General features: G+C 44.0%; 1 protein-coding gene across 5 annotated transcripts in view; it reads right to left on the bottom strand.

Moving 5' to 3' along the window:
* Positions 1-16881, bottom strand: part of RBM47 (RNA binding motif protein 47) — a 177237-nt gene that overhangs the window by 104572 nt on the left and 55784 nt on the right. For all 5 annotated transcript variants that reach the window (XM_055434457.2, XM_088836298.1, XM_055434463.2 and 2 more), the window contains one exon: positions 1348-1432. The gene's annotated coding sequence lies outside the window, so the exon portion shown is untranslated. The remainder of the gene's footprint in view (positions 1-1347; positions 1433-16881) is intronic.

A 16881-nucleotide genomic window follows, 5' to 3' on the forward strand; every position in this document is an offset into this window, starting at 1 on the left:
TGTACTATCACATGTGGTTCCCTATAATAGAGGTTCTGAAAATAGTAAAGCCTATATAAATCAGTTCCATGGGATTTGGAGAATCCAGTCCATACTGTGGCATTATACTCTACAAAGATGCTATTTACCCATGCATTTAACATGAATGTGAATTTGGACTCATTCACACATAAATCTGTAGAAGGAAATGGCAACCCACTCCAGTATTCTTGCCTGGAGAATCCCTATGGACAGAGGAGCCTGGCGGGCTACAGTCCATAGGGTTGCAAAGAGTTGCACACAACTGAAGTGACTTAGCACAAGCACTCATGCACACATAAATCATCCTGACAAATCATTCTGGGGTGAAATATTCTAAAATAGAGCATCTTACTTGTAAACGCCACAATGCCAAGCACTGGAGAGGAAGCAGGTGTTGGATAAGACAGTATCTAGTTTTAGGATCTGCTGTCTAATCGACTGCTCCATGAGGTCACATGGGCTGTTCTGAATGCCAGCACCACTGCTAAGGAGGTCCACGGGCTACTCGTCTCATCATATGGAGTAACAAAGATACTAGTTTCTAAAGGCATTTGCACTTTGTGAAAAATAGGACAAAGAATACTTAATGCTAGTCATTTGGGGGTTATTAGAAGAATGCTGGATTTCACCAAACCAGAATCTCCATAACATGCACCCCCACTTTAGACATGCTAGATTATGAGGGGAAATATATTTTTAGAGTTATGAAATGCAGTGAACTACAGGAAAAACTCTGTATTAAAAGACTTCAAGCAAAGTCATTCACATATAGCCTCAGTCATTTTTTCACTGTTGGAGTCCTCTGGGGCCAACGGTACTTACAAACATATAGGACACTCTGGCCTAGTAAATTAAGCAAATGTCCAGAAGCAAAAACAACATGTGTTGGTTAAAAAATGAGAGAGAAGGGCTTCCCTGGTGACTCAGTGGTAAAGAATCCACCTGTCAATGCGGGAGATGTGGATTAAATCCCTGATCCAGGAAGATCCCACGTGCCACAGGGCAACTAAGCCCGTGCACAACTACTGAGCCTGTGCTCTAGAGCCCAGGTGCTGCAACTGCTGAGCCCGCTCGCCCTAGAGCTCATGATCCGCAACAAGAGAAGCGACTGCGATGAGAAACCCACACACCCCAACTAGAGAGTAGCCCTGGCTCACCACGCAGCAACGAAGACCCAGAGCAGCCAAAAATGAATTAAATAATTTTTAGAATAAATAAATAATGATAGAGAGGATTAACATTTGGTGTCACTGTGTAATGTTCACCTACTTCTCGCCAACCCTCGATGATGTTTGTTTGAAGGGAAGACAGAGTCAGATGACTTACCAAACCTCTTCAGTGAGCCCAGGAGAGGCTGCTCACTGCTAGGGGACCCGACACAAGGTATCCTGATGCCTCTGTTACCCGAACTCTGAAATGGAAAAGACAACACTATTAACCCAGAGATGGCTAACGAGGAGCGTGTGGTTAATGACAGCTAAGCGGACGGAGGGAGGTGGGAAAAAGAAGAAATACGGCGCTTTGATTACGGCTTGTGTGTGCATTGATTACGGGGAAAGCTACATAACCAGTCAGTATAAGAGATCTGCACTGGCTCACATACATGGACAAAATAGGTCATGTCCTTTTGCCATTTCCACAAGGCTATTCAGGCTGATATTAACTAAAGTATATTCAGGGCTTCCAAAGTGGCGCAGTGGTAAGGAACCTGCCTGCCAATACAGGAGATGCAAGACATGTAGGTTCAATCCCTGGGTTGGGAAGATCCTCTGGAGGAGGGTAGGGCAACCCACTTCAGTATTCTTGCCTGGAGAATCCCATGGACAGAGGAGCCTGGCAGGTTACTGTCTATGGGGTTGCAAACAGGCGGACATGACTGAAGTGACACATATGCCTGCACAAAGGATATTCAAGTGAAAAAAATCTCAACTCTGACAAGGAGAGAAGAGGAAAACATATAAAGAGGCGGTGTAACTGGAAGGGGGAGCTCATGGATTTCCCTAGGTGTTCAAGCTCTGCTCTACTGCTTGCTAGCTCAGTGGCTTTGGACATTTTACTCAACCTCTCTGATCCTTCTTTTTCTCATCTAATATGAGCCTGATATCCACCTGTTAGGGACACTGTGACAACAAACAAGACAACAGGGCTATGAAGGGCTATGAAGACTGTAGGGCCCCATGAGAGAAACCAATCAATGGAGGGCAGCTATGATTATTATAGTCCTTTAAATTTCTTTCTGCAGGGGCACATTAAGTTGTGGTCTTTTAGGGTAAATCACCAAACACTCAAAATGGTTTGAAGTCTGTGAGCTGTTAGCGTTTTAAAATATTTCTTTACCTTTGGAAGCCCTTTGCAGCTGGCTTTTCTGCCTATATATGAACAATATTCCTTAAGTATTCACCTTCATCTTTACGTAAACACATTTGATTAACTAGGCTCCGTACAGCAGACTTCATCAGGCTACTAGTCTACCAAGAATTAATAAAACTGCACAGGACTCTCCCTCCCTTTCCAAGAAAGACCGTAAGTCTGCAGCCTACCTCTGGGAAACATAATACTGAGTTCTGCTAACTCCTCTAGTTGAAATAGGTAATCATTTGTTCCAAAGTTCTTCCCAACTCAATGGCCTCATTAACCAAGGCTGAGCTTTTGATTAACATACAATGCTTGAAGGAACTTTGACCCAGAAAGCTGGCATCTGACTTGCTTCTGAGCCCAACTTGTGTCACAAGTGCAGGTTTCAAGGGTAATAAAGGACCTGGCTGTTTGCTTACAGCAAACGGAGGTGGTGCCATGTCATTACAGAGCTTTTCCCAACTGTCCACCCAACCCTTGGCAAAGACAGTTTGCAGCCTGCATGTCGGCTTTTGGAGTGAACAGAATGAAAAGGTGTGTATTACCAAACTGAAAAGCACCTAAGTTCTACCTGGCATGTTACCTAAGTCAGTTGTTTAAGAAACATGAATATGATCCCCAGATGACAGTGATCAGAGCAGAGATTAGGTGTTAGGGCAGGTGCATGCTCTGTCTATCCAGATTCTGCCTGAGTGAGCAAACTGCTCTCTCTGAAGGCTCCGGAGTTCTACAACACTCATCAGCCACAAGGCAGAGAACACAGCACCTGAACGTTCACGTTCTTGCCTATTTTAAGATGAATAGTGTCCTTCCCAAATTCATATGTTGAAGTGTGGACATCATCCCCGCCTCAGCACCTCAGAATGTGACAGTATTTGGAGAAGCATTTTGAGAAGGTAATTAAGGTTAAAAGAGGTCATATGGGTGGGCCCTAAAGTTGCTCAATGGCTCAGTGGCTAAAGAATCTGCCGACAGTGCAAGAGACAAAGGAGATGTGGGTTCGATCCCTGAGTCAGGAAGATACCCTGGAGTAGGAAGTGGCAACCCACTCCAGTATTCTTGCCTGAAAAATCCCATGGACAGAGGAGCCCAGCAGGCTACAGTTTATGGTGTCGCAAAGAGCAGACTGAGCCCTGCTATAGTATTGTAGTTATAGTATAGTGCCTAGAATCATTCTTAGCTTCTATAGAAATGGTAAAGAACCTGCATGCCAATGCAGGAGACACAAGAGACATAGGGTGTGATCCCTGGGTCGGATAGATCCCCTAGAGGAGGGCATGGCAACCCACTCCAGTATTTTTGCCTGGAGAATCCCATGGACAGAGGAGCCTGGAGGGCTACAGTCCATGGGGTCACACAGAGTCAGACACGACTGAGCCACTAACACACACACACCCAGTATGACTGGTGTCCTTACAAGAGATTAGGACACATTCACATTCAGACCAAGGGAAGACCATGAGAGGACACAATGAGAAGTTGGTCATCTGCAAGCCAAGGACACAAGCCTCAACAGAAACCAAACCTGCCAACTTGATCCAGCTTCCAGAACCGTGAGAAAATAAATTCCTCTTGTTTAAGCCCAGTCTATGGTATTTTTTTATTGTAGCCCTAGTGATCTGAACTAGTACCCACAACCTCTCTGTACCCCCAACTATATGTCCCAGGACCAGGCAGAGAACAAAGGAGGAAGTTGACCAAGAGCAAAATAACAGGAGAGGTGTCAAATTTTAAAACTTTTAAAAATACGGGGTGGCCACACAAAATATGTCCATGGATTGATTACGTCACGGGCCTTTCAGTGGCAACCCCTGGGTTATGTCATGCAATCAGACACTTAAAAGTGCCCACTATTCATCTTGCAACAAATACTAATTGTACACCTACTACAGGATAGATCTTATACCAGACACTGGGCATAACAGTGGTGACTAATATAAGGTGTCTTCTTTGTCTGCATGGTATGTGGTGGTCTGGGACAGGAAGCCCAGGTACTGAGCTAGGCAAGAAATGCCAAATTGAAAAGACAAAGTTGCTGCCTTCCAGGGCGCCGCAGATTAACAAACCACAGACACGGAACAAGACAGTCATGAAATGATAGGACGTCGGCTGCACGACACAAGGGGCAATGGAAAGTGAAAAGATGACTGCCAACGTCTGTCAAAGTTGACCCAGGAAGACATGAGCCAGGTTCTGGACGATGAATAACAGTCTGCTTGTCAGACAGGCTGACTACTAAAGCAAAATGGCTGTCTGAGGAGGCCTTACAAATAGCTGTGAAAAGAAGAGAAGCTAAATGCAAAGGAGAAAAGGAAAGATATACCCATCTGAATGCAGAGTTCTAAAGAATAGCAAGGAGACATAAGAAAGCCTTCCTCAGTGATCAGTGCAAAGAAATAGAGGAAAACAATAGAATGGAAAAGACTAGAGATCTCTTCAAGAAAATGAGAGATACCAAGGGAACATTTCATGCAAAGATGGGCTCAATAAAGGACAGAAATGGTATGGACCTAACAGAAGCAAAGATATTAAGAAGAGGTAGCAAGAATACACAGAAGAACTGTACAAAAAAGATCTTCACGACGAAGATAATCACAATGGTGTGATCACTCACCTAGAGCCAGACAGCCAGACAGCCTGGAATGTGAAGTTAACTGGGCCTTAGGAAGCATCACTACGAACAAAGCTAGTGTAGCTGATGGAATTCCAGTTGAGTTATCTCAAATCCTAAAAGATGATGCTGTGAAAGTGCTGCACTTAAAATGCCAACAAATTTGAAAAACTCATCAGTGGCAACAGGACTGGAAAAGGTCAGTTTTCATTTCAATCCCAAAGAAAGGCAATGCCAAAGAATGTTCAAACTACCGCACAATTGCACTCATCTCGTATGCTAGTAAAGTAATGCTCAAAATTCTCCAAGCCAGGCTTCAACAGTTCATGAACTGTGAACTTACAGATGTTCAAGTTGGATTTAGAAAAGGCAGAGGAACCACAGATCAAATTGCCAACATCTGTTGGATCATTGAAGAAGCAAGAGTGTTCCAGGAAAATATCTATTTCCACTTTGTTGACTATGCCAAAGACTTTGACTGTGTGGATCACAATAAACTGTGGAAAATTCTGAAAGAGATGGGAATACCAGATCACCTGATCTGCCTCCTGAGAAATCTGTATGCAGGTCAAGAAGCAACAGAACTGGACATGGAACAACAGACTGGTTCCAAATTGGGAAAGGAGTACATCAAGGCTCTAAACTGTCATTGTGCTTATTGAACTTATATGCAGAGTATATCATGAGAAACGCTGGGCTGGATGAAGCACAAGCTGGAATCAAGATTGCCGGGAGAAATATCAATAACCTCAGATATGCAGATGACCCCATTCTTATGGCAGAAAGTGAAGAAGAACAAAGAGCTTCTTCATGAAAGTGAAAGAGGAGAGTGAAAAAGTTGGTTTAAAGCTCAACATTCAGAAAAATATCATGGTATCTGGTTCCATCACTTCATGGCAAATAGATGGGGAAACAGTGAAAACAGTGGCTGACTTTATTTTCTTGGGCTCCAAAATCACTGCAGATGGTGATTGCAGCCATGAAATTAAAAGACAGTTACTCCTTGGAAGGAAAGTTATGACCAACCTAGACAGCATATTAAAAAGCAGAGACATTACTTTGCCAACCAAGGTCCGTCTAGTCAGTTCAGTTCAATCGCTCAGTTGTGTCCGATTCTTTGCAACCCCATGGACCACAGCATGCCAGGCCTCCCTGTTCATCACCAACTCCTGGAGTCTACTCAAACTCATGTCCATTGAGTCAGTGATGCCATCCAACCATCTCATCCTCTGTCGTCCCCTTCTCCTCCTGCCTTCGATGTTTCCCAGCATCAGAGTCTTTTCAAATGAGTCAGCTCTTCACATCAGGTTGCCAAAGTATTGGAGTTTCAGCTTCAACAGCAGTCCTTCCAATGAACACTCAGGACTGATCTCCTTTAGAATGGACTGGTTGGATCTCCTTGCAAGGGACTCTCAAGAGTCTTCTCCAACACCACAGTTCAAAAGCATCAATTCTTTGGCACTCAGTTTTCTTTATAGTCTAACTCTCACATCCATCCATGACTACTGGAAAAACCATAGCCTTGATGAGACAGACCTTTGTTGGCAAAATAATGTCTCTGCTTTTTAATATGCTGTCTAGGTTGGTCATAACTTTCCTTCCAAGGAGTAAACGTCTTTTAATTTTATGGCTGCAATCACCATCTGCAGCGATTTTGGAGCCCAGAAAAATAAAGTCAGCCACTGTTTTCACTTTTTCCCCATCTATTTGCCATGAAGTGATGGGACCGGATGCCATGATCTTAGTTTTCTGAATGTTGAGCTTTAAGCCAACTTTTTCACTCTCCTCTTTCACTTTCATAAAGAGGCTCTTTGTTCTTCTTCACTTTCTGCCATAAGGGGGTGGAGTCATCTGCATATCTGAGGTTATTGATATTTCTCCCGGCAATCTTGATTCCAGCTTGTGCTTCATCCGGTCCAGCATTTCTCAAGATGTACTCTGCATATAAGTTAAATAAGCAGGGTGACACTATACAGCCTTGATGGACTCCTTTTCCTATTTGGAACCAGTCTGTTGTCCCATGTCCAGTTCTAACTGTTGCTTCCTGACCTGCATACAGATTTCTCAAGAGGCAGGTCAGGTGGTCTGGTATTCCCATCTCTTTCAGAATTTTCCACAGGCTATGGTTTTTCCAATAGTCATGGATGGATGTGAGAGTTGGACTATAAAGAAAGCTCAGTGCTGAAGAATTGATGCTTTTGAACTGTGGTGTTGGAGAAGATTCTTGAGAGTCCCTTGGACTGCAAGGAAATCCAACCAGTCCATCCTAAAGGAGATCAGTCCTAGGTGTTCATCGGAAGGACTGATGCTGAAGCTGAAACTCCAACACTTTCGCCACCTGATGCGAAGAACTGACTCATTGGAAAAGACCCTGATGCTGGGAAGGATTGAAGGCGGGAGGAGAAGGGGACGACAGAGGATGAGATGGTTGGATGGCATCACCGACTCAATGGACATGAGTCTGAGTAAACTCTGGGAGCTGGTGATGGACAGGGAGGCTGGCGTGCTGCAGTTCATGGGGTCGCAGAGAGTCGGACACGACTGAGCGACTGAACTGAACGGAACTGAACTGACAGACAGGACGACAGATGAAGGGAGCACATTTTCCAGACAGAAGGAATAGTCAGCTCCTGTGCTGCAGGACATGAGAAAGCACAGGCTCTTTGGAGAATGAAGACTAGCTGGACTGAGCGGGGGCAGTGGAGGGCGCAGCAGGATTCGCGGCTGAACAAGGCGAGGAGCTCCCATTTTATTGCACAGTGAGCCACTGGAGAATTTTAATCAGGATGGTGGCATGACCAGGACTGCTTGTTGGAAAGATCACCCTGACCACAGTGCAGGGGACTAAAGGCAGGGTGACCAAAAGGAGAAGATGAAGGCAGGAACCAGGCAAACAGACATAGGGATGCTGGGCGGTCAAGGTCAGGGATGCGGAAGTGAAACTGTCATGGCGCTCAACCGTGGCCACACTGTCCAAGAACATTACGTGCATCAAGAGAAGCACTAACTTTTAAAGGGTACTACTTTTATTGATGAGAACACACATTTCCTAGGAAGCTTTTAATTTCATTTATCTTACATTTCACACCAAGAAACTAACTGTACTCCTTTTTATGCGTCAAGGTCACATGTGACCCTACCTCAGTGTCCTCATCTAAATATGGATAATAATGGTGCCTCCTTCAGATTCCTTGAGCTCATTAATACAAGTAAAGTGCCAGAAACGCATTATTATTAAATCAACTATTATGAGAGCAGAAATAAACTTTAAAGGACAAATGGATAATTATTGACTGTGCAGTTAAGGATAATCCTCCCACTCAGTGAGTGCGAAGCAGATTAAAACCACCACCTACAACCACAAGGAGTAAAAACTTATATAATTGCCTTGAAAAGGAGCTGCCTCTGATTCCCTTAATCTCTCCAGAGCTCTCACACAGCCTTTCAGAAAGGAACCTAGAGTGTACGATCATTACCTTCAATTTACAAAATGCTTTGTCTCAGGTATATATATGATTAATGATCCAAGGGGATGACCTGCAAAGGGAGACCCACTGCACAGAGGCACTAGAGAACTTTCTAGAGAGATGAAAGTTCCTATATCTTGATTGGGGCAGTGTCCACACCTGCATGCGTTCCACATGGCACTAAAACCTGTGTGAATGTTATTATACGCAAACTATAGTTCAATAAAGACTGCATAAGGATAAAAGGGCTGGAAGGTGGGGGAAATGGGGACTCAAGGGGAAATGGATACTCATATTTCAAAGAAAAGGGAAAATAGATATGAGTGAAAGAACTTGCCTTAAAACATTTAATTTCCAAAAACATTGTCTCTTAGAATGGATGAAGCTGGCTAAGAATGTAAAACGTCTTCCTTATTCAAGAAACACTTTGAGAAATTCAGCACTTTATTCTCTGCTTAAAGAAACAGCACTTCTTACCACTGGATTCACTGGACAAGCTGCCCTCTTGTGGCTCTGATAAATATTTTCCAAGCACAAAAGTGGGCAGTTACTAAGTTATTTGGGTAGCAAGCTCAGCCTGGCTGTGTAAATAAATACTCCTCAATGACTGGGAGTGGGTATGCTGGCTGCTTGCATACAAGAGGTACACGGGCCATCCTAGGCTGGTGTCACAGCTTACCTTTAAATAACTAAGAAAATAAGGTTGCCACAAAATACATATTTTTGAGGCTAACAAATTCAAGAGAGATTTTAACTGAATTTAAATTTCATTTTCGTAATACAGTTATCAGCATATCAGAAGCAAACATCTGTCTCAAGGTGAGTGCAAAGAAAACACAACTGAAAGTTTCATTGCCACCATCTGTGAACACTTTTCAATATTCCCAAGATAATGTTTGCACGAAGAGAGAAAATAACAAGCCAGCAAATACCACCCAAACAGTGGTCTTTATTAACACTGGTGTGCATCCCAGGTGGTGCTAGTGGTAAAGAACCTGCCTGCCAATGCAAGAGACATAAGAGACGCTGGTATGATCCCTGAGTCGGGAAGATTCCCTTGGGGGAGGGCATGGCGACCCACTCCAATATTCTTGTCTGGAGAATCCCAGGAGAGAGGAGCCTGGCGGACTAGTCGATAGGGTCACAAAGAGTTGGATGAGACTGAAGCAACTTAGCAGGCAGGCAGGAAGGGAATCTAAGTGTCTTAAGAAACATTAAATGTTTATAAAAATAAGCAAGAGAGGGAGGAGCAAGTAGCATAGTTTTTCAAAAGTTACACTAAAAAAAGAAAAGACTGCATAAGCATTAATTCAAAAGATAGCATTTTCTCTTTAGAAAGCAACACATCTTAATATAAGACCTTTTGTCAAAGAAATGCATAAAGAAAAGAAAAAGATGTAGATAGACACAGATGCTGTATTTCAACTGTTGAGATGTTAAAAATGCACCTAGTCCAGATCCAGTAATATCAGGCTGGACTAAGTTAACCTACATCAGGGTTACAGTCACTCCTGAAGAATGACTGCTAAATCCATATTCTAGTACAGCAAGCTTTGTTGAGCCTTCTTGACTCTCTACTTCCTTCACTGCCTCTCTACCACTTCCTCACTCCAATGTGCTAGCTTTCTCAGTTCCCTGCCTCAGACACCACCTGGAATTTCCTTTCCCAGCCTTCCTTGTCTGGCTCTCCCCGCAATTGGACTCACCTCCTCCAAGCAGTCTTCCCAGATCACTCTGTGAAGATACCCCTCCAATCACCAGCCCTGTACTTTCTCTCTTCTTTCCAAGATACAAGAATTTCCATCTCTCTAGGAAGTTCTTTATTTTTCTTTGATGCACTTTTTATTATCTGGAATTGCATTGTATATTCATTTTTATCACTTTTTGTTATCTCTCTGCCCCAATGAAATGTGAGCTCCCTGAGAGAAGGGGCTTTCTCTCCTGAAACAGAGCCTGACACTTGTCAGTCCGAGATAATAAACCCTAATGTGCTATGTTTCAACACTCTATCACCAACAAGTTCTTCCTCAGACCTATCTCAAGTCTCTCTTATTGCAACAAAAGCAAATAATCTGGACTTCCCTAGTGGTCCAGTGGTTAAGACTCTACACTCCCAGTGCAGGGACCCAGGGTTCAATCCTTGGTCAGGGAACTAGATCCCACTTGCTGCAAGGAAAATATCCCACATGCCACAACAAAGATCAAAGACCCCGAGCACTGCAACTAAGAAAGTCAAATAAATAAATACACTATCAATTCAGTTCAGTTCAGTCGCTCAGTCGTTTCCAACTCTTTGCGACCCCATGAATCGCAGCACGTCAGGCCTCCCTGTCCATCACCAACTCCCGAGTTCACTCAAACTCATGTCCATCGAGTTGGTGATGCCATCCAGCTATCTCATTCTCTGTCGTCCCCTTCTCCTCCTGCCCACAATCCCTCCCAGCATCAGAGTCTTTTCCAGTGAGTCAACTCATTGCACGAGGTGGCCAAAGTACTGGAGTTTCAGCTTTAGCATCAGTCCTTCCAATGAACACCCAGGATTGATCTCCTTTAGGATGGACTGGTTGGATCTCCTTGCAGTCCAAGGGACTCTCGAGAGTCTTCTCCAGCATATTTAAAAGCCCCCACTATCCTTTACTTGAACCCTAGAGTGATGGACAGGGGTTGACCAGCAAGCTGTTAAATAATTCTTTAGGACCACAGGCTTTTGAAAGTGAAATGAAGCCTTTAGTTACAAATGACTCCAGTTTTGAAGATAAGGACACAGGCTCAGAGAGGCTGACTGGTTTCTCTAGGCTCACACAGAAACAGTGAATATCAGCAAACACCACATCACGTCAAGGGCGCAGAGTGCTCACCTTATTCATTCCTATAGTCCCAGCAGCCAACACAATGCCTGCCACCAAGAAGTGTGCCCAAGGAACAGTGTCCTCACTTCTACTCTTAAGTGCTCATTCAACTGAACTGACTTCCTTCCTCTCATCACTGTCCCACCTATTACTTCCCATCTGAGAACCGTTTCCAGTCACTTGTGTCATGTGCCATCATTTCCTGTCCTCTGTATATATGTATGACAACATACCAGACACCACAATTGTCTATCTGGGGGCTGATTTGATTCTAATAGAATTAAAATTGTCTAGCATGGAAAATACCTAGGGAAAGTGGAATAGGCAAAGGGAAAAAAAGAAAAAAAAAAAAAGGAGGTTGGTGGGCAGGGGGCAGGGAATCAAAAAGCTAGCGGTGTCTCCGACCATGGGTGCTGTGGCAGTAATGCAAGGCAGGAGCCCTGAATGGCCCATATTTGTTTTCCTTAGCTCCTAGCAGTGTGCCTGGCACATAATCAGAACTTATTTGTTGCGAGGAAGAAGACAAGGAAATAACACTGCAGATTCAGCTTACTCTCTGTGTATGTGGGTGCTCAGTCATGTCTGACTGTCTGCGACCCCCTGGACTCCAGCCCACCAGGCTCTTCTGTCCATGGGGATTCTCCAGGCAAGAATACTGGAGTGGGTTGTCATTTCCTCCTCCAGGGGATCTTTCTGACCCAGGGATTGAACCCACATGTCCTGAGTCTCCTGTATTGGCAGATTGGTAGATTCTCTCTGTACTGGCGGATTACCACTGAGCCACCTGGGAAGCCCGACGTGGCTCTGTAATAACAAATACTTTAAACAAACAGCTCACACTTGCATGGTGTCTTCTGTCTTTAGCACTTGCATATATCTTCTCATTGATCTAAGACATCCATCTCACCTGTAAGGGAGACACTAAACTCTGAAAAACCAAGTATTTTTAGGTCATTTAGCAGTCAAATCTAGACTCTCTAGTCTCTAACAAGACTCTGCAGATTTCCTTTCTTCTAGTATATGAGCATTCACATGCTCTGCTGAAGAAACAGTGATGTGTTTGATTATGGGATGTTGCCCCAGACCCAGTTAGCTAGTGATGTTAAGCAATGTAGACTATGTGCAAGAGACTATCAATATCTAAAATCTGAAATAGTCTGGATTCCCAAATGCATCTGACCCAGTTGGTTTCCGGTGGGGATGTCTCAGCTTGACGTTAACACGGAGGAGAAACCTGCCCACAGTCACACAGGGAGGCTGAGATTCCAATCCGGACAGTCTAATTCTGCAGGCTGTGCTTGTGGTCGCCACGTTATCCTGCCTCTCTAATTGATGATGTCAGTATGCTCTGAAAAGCAATTACTGCCTCCAGTATTTTTCTGGTGGCTCCAGGAAATAGGATTCGGAAAGGTGAACGGTGGGGGAAGGTTTATGTCATTATCCATGAAGACTGATTGGGACCAGTGAGATGCCAGCTAAATGACGGCTTAGGGACAGTAACCCAAGCACAGTGGACCTTCTGGGAAGTCATGGCCACAATTGGGAAGAGGGTGCATGCGTGCATGCTAAGTCGCTTCAGTCATGTCCAACTCTTTACAACCCCATGGACTATATTGCCCGTCAGGCTCTTCTGTCCATGGGATTCTCCAGGCAAGAACACTAGAGTGGACTGTCATGCCCTCCTCCAGGGGATCTTCCCGATCCAGAGATCAAACCCGTTGTCTCTAACATCTCTTGCACTGGCAGGCGGATTCTTTACCACTAGCGCCACCTGGGAAGACGGTACACAAAGCTTCTGGCAATCAAAATTTCACCTCCCTGAAGGCATCCACAAGAGCTTCTGGGAAACATTGAGACAGATCTGCTAGGAATCTGGAATGATCTTTTCCACATTCGTTTGCAAAATTACTCTACCACGCTGGGTAGGAGAGCTGTCAGTGGGGTGCGAGCAGGACGATGTGTAAGAAAAAAGGGTGTGAGTGTGTGTGCACGTGCATGGAAGCATACGCTCACTGAAAAAACTTCAACAATTATAAACTGTGTTCTGCCTTTTTGTTCGTGGTAAAGAATCTGCCTGCCAATGCAGGAGACACAAGAGACGTGGGTTTGGCCCCTGGAGTAGGAAATGGCACTCCACTCCAGTATTCTTGCCTGGAAAATTCCACGGGCAGAGGAGCCTGGTGGGTTACTGTCCATGGGGTCGCAAAGAGTCGGACACGACTGAGCGGCTAAGGAAAGCACTATCCTCTAAACTAATTCTTTGTGGAAATAAAAGATGCTACTTAATTGGGTCCAGCAGTGCTCTTACTTCACGAAGTACTCGGGGTAAACTCTTTTCTTCAGATCTCAGTTCAAATGTTACTTCTTTAGCATAGCTTTCCCCTTCAGCAGCCCTAGATTGTTTCCCCCGTTTCTCATCTTGGTCTAAGCTTTCCCTTGTAGCACTCATCATGATGTGTGATGAACTACTATTTGCTCACTGCCTGGTTGTCCACCCCAAACTGTAATCTCCATGAGGGCAGGACCCTTTTCAGTTTACTCATGTCTGTATGCCCAGTGTCAGCACCTGACACAAATACATATTTGCTGAATGAATGAAGGAGTCCTGAATATCACAACAGACATGCAGGAGGTGGCCAGCACTTCACCAGCAGACACACACAAGCTCTGCTCCCACCTCTGAACTGCAAAAGCCTTATTGCCTGTGCAATTCTATTTGGCAATTCATCACCCAATGACGTGTTATCTCTACAGTTTTAGGTTATCTCTTCACTTTATTACTCTTATTTAACTTTTAGCCTGTTTAGATCTTATCTTCACAACTAGATTTAGAAGCACATCAAGTGTAAGCTATACTGCCTTGAAGTCCTCAAAGCTCCCTCACTGGCACTCTTTCTAAATGGTTGCTTTATTTGGTGCTCAAAACAGGTAGTTTTGCAGGTAATACTACTGACTATTGAAGCCCCCAATTTCAGAAGAGTGTCTTAAAAAATGTTTTTAAATGAATCAAGAGAGCCCAGGAAGACTTGAGTGTTGTTTAAATACAAAATATGGTTCTAACTTTGCTTATGTGAGGGACTCGCACAAGGGCAGAGAACATCTTAATTCAGCAGAATTCTTTTTGGTTTCATGAAATATCCCTTCCACCATCCTTAAGGTCCCACCCAGCTCAGGAAAACTCTCAGTGGTGCAAAAGCAGGATTTTTTGTTATTTTGCTAAGTCAGGCCCTTTTTTATAGGGTAGAAAGAACACTTGTTCCTTATTTCTCAATTCCTCATTTCTGCTGGCAGCACAAAATATGTCCTAGCCCTGACTCTCAAGCACAACAAACCACAAATGAAATAGATAACTCCGTGTGTCTTCAAATCTATATTTCAAGCAGCTTTAAATGGTTTTTTTTTTAGTCTAATTACTTATGATAGATGTTAGATGGATTAACAAACAGGCCTCTGAATCACTCATCTCTAGCCAAACACTCAATTTCGAGCATTACCCTGTTCTCATTTTCTGCTCCGACCCTCACAGAAGCAAAACAGTGAAAAACCAAACTCATCAGCTAAAATGCGGTTGTCAAAACACAGCCAAACCACTCAGAATTTTCACAATTTGGGGGCGTTTCCCAACATGGCTTGGGTCACTGACAGTTAATGGTTTCACCAACATCACCTGCAGAATCTGAATCCACTTCGTGAAAATTGCAGAAAATCCCCCAAATGCTTTAAGTACTCACTAAGGTCAGCCTTTAAAATATAAAGGCATACATTTCTGAGTTATGGTTATCTCTACTTTCCCGAGGCGCAGGTGCTTTAGAACTGAGATTCTGCATGGCCCAGCATTTCCTTCCCACCCTCAGATGACCCACAGAACTCAAAGCATTCTTGTCAGGTTCCATTGTAAAAAATCTAATTAGAGCTCACAATATAACCAGTTCCCTGAGGGGGATGACAGATGACCTGGCTCACCCTGTTCCTCCCAGGGCGGCCCATGTGTCACTTAAAGGCTGAGCAGCCAGAAGGGGGCCCTGCCTGCCCCTTCCCTGCATCCTCCTACATTTCAATTTTCAACATATTCTCTATATCGTGTTGATCTATGTCCTTTCTGACAGCTGACCACCATAGCAAGTCAAAAGTTGATGCTGTTGGGACTTCCCTGGTAATCCTGTGGCTGAGACTCCGAGCTCCCAGTGCAGCGTGCCTGGGTTTGATCACTGGGCAGGGAACTAGATCCGACATGCCACATCTAAGGGTTCACACACCACAGCTAAAGATCCCGCGTGCTGCAACAAAGATCGAAGATCCTGAGTGCCACGACTAAGTCCCAGCGCTGCCAAATTAATTACTGATTTTTTAAAGTTGATGCTATTCTCTTTTCTTTCCTTCTTTTTTTTTGGTGGGGGGGCATGTTTTTAACACTGGCTATGTGCCAAAATCACTGTGGATGCTGATTGCAGCCATGAAATTAAAAGACGCTTACTCCTTGGAAGGAAAGTTATGACCAACCTAGATAGTATACTAAAAAGCAGAGACATTACTTTGCCAACAAAGGTCCGTCTAGTCAAGGCTATGGTTTTTCCAGTGGTCATGTATGGATGTGAGAGTTGGACTGTGAAGAAAGCTGATCGCCGAAGAATTGATGCTTTTGAACTGTGGTGTTGGAGAAGACTCTTGAGAGTCCCTTGGACTGCAAGGAGATCCAACCAGTCCATTCTAAAGGAGATCAGTCCTGGGTGTTCATTGAAAGGACTGATGCTGAAGCTGAAAACTCCAATACTTTGGCCACCTCATGCGACGAGTTGACTCACTGGAAAAGACTCTGATGCTGGGAGGGATTGGGGGCGGGAGGAGAAGGGGATGACAGAGAATGAGATGGCTGGATGGTATCACCGACTCGATGGACATGAGTTTGAGTGAACTCCAGGAGTTGGTGATGGACAGGGAGGCCTGGCGTGCTGTGATTCATGGGGTCGCAAAGAGTCGGACACAACTAAGCGACTGAACTGAACTGAACTGAATGTGCCAGAAACTGCATTAAAACAGACCATGTGTCTGGTTTTAATTCTCCAACAACCAAGCCAGGTGGGAACTGGTAAGCCTCCTTTCAGTGAAGGAAACTGAGGCTTGGAGAGTGTCTCATTTAAAAAAAAGAAAAGGCTTCTATGAAGTAGGCTGGGGGGAAGAAAAAAAAAGAAGTAGGCTGAGGCTTAAACTTTGGTCTTTCTGGTATTAATATTATTCCTTATCCTAAAATAATAGATTCTTCCGCTAGGAAATCAGAAATCTCTGTCAGTAACAGTCATCAGAGGTCCACCGTGCATGGTCTGCTCAGTAACCAGAAACAATACACCAAGTTTTACATTTTAACATCTCCCAGGTAACCAATCTGTATCTTTAAGCTATCACTTAAATCAATTACATGTTTTACAATCTGCACAGTCAGATTACAAATCAGGGAACAAGCCCCTTAAGAGAGAATCTTGCAGATCCACTAGTTAAAGATATGCAAAAACAACAGAAACAGACTATTGGTCTACTGGTCTCCAAGACTATAATATAAAAATGAATAAAGAAAAAAATGTAT

The sequence above is a fragment of the Moschus berezovskii genome, chromosome 5, assembly GCF_049115385.1.
Source record: "Moschus berezovskii isolate FMDL1 chromosome 5, NW_MosBer_1.0, whole genome shotgun sequence".
NCBI lineage: Eukaryota > Metazoa > Chordata > Mammalia > Artiodactyla > Moschidae > Moschus > Moschus berezovskii.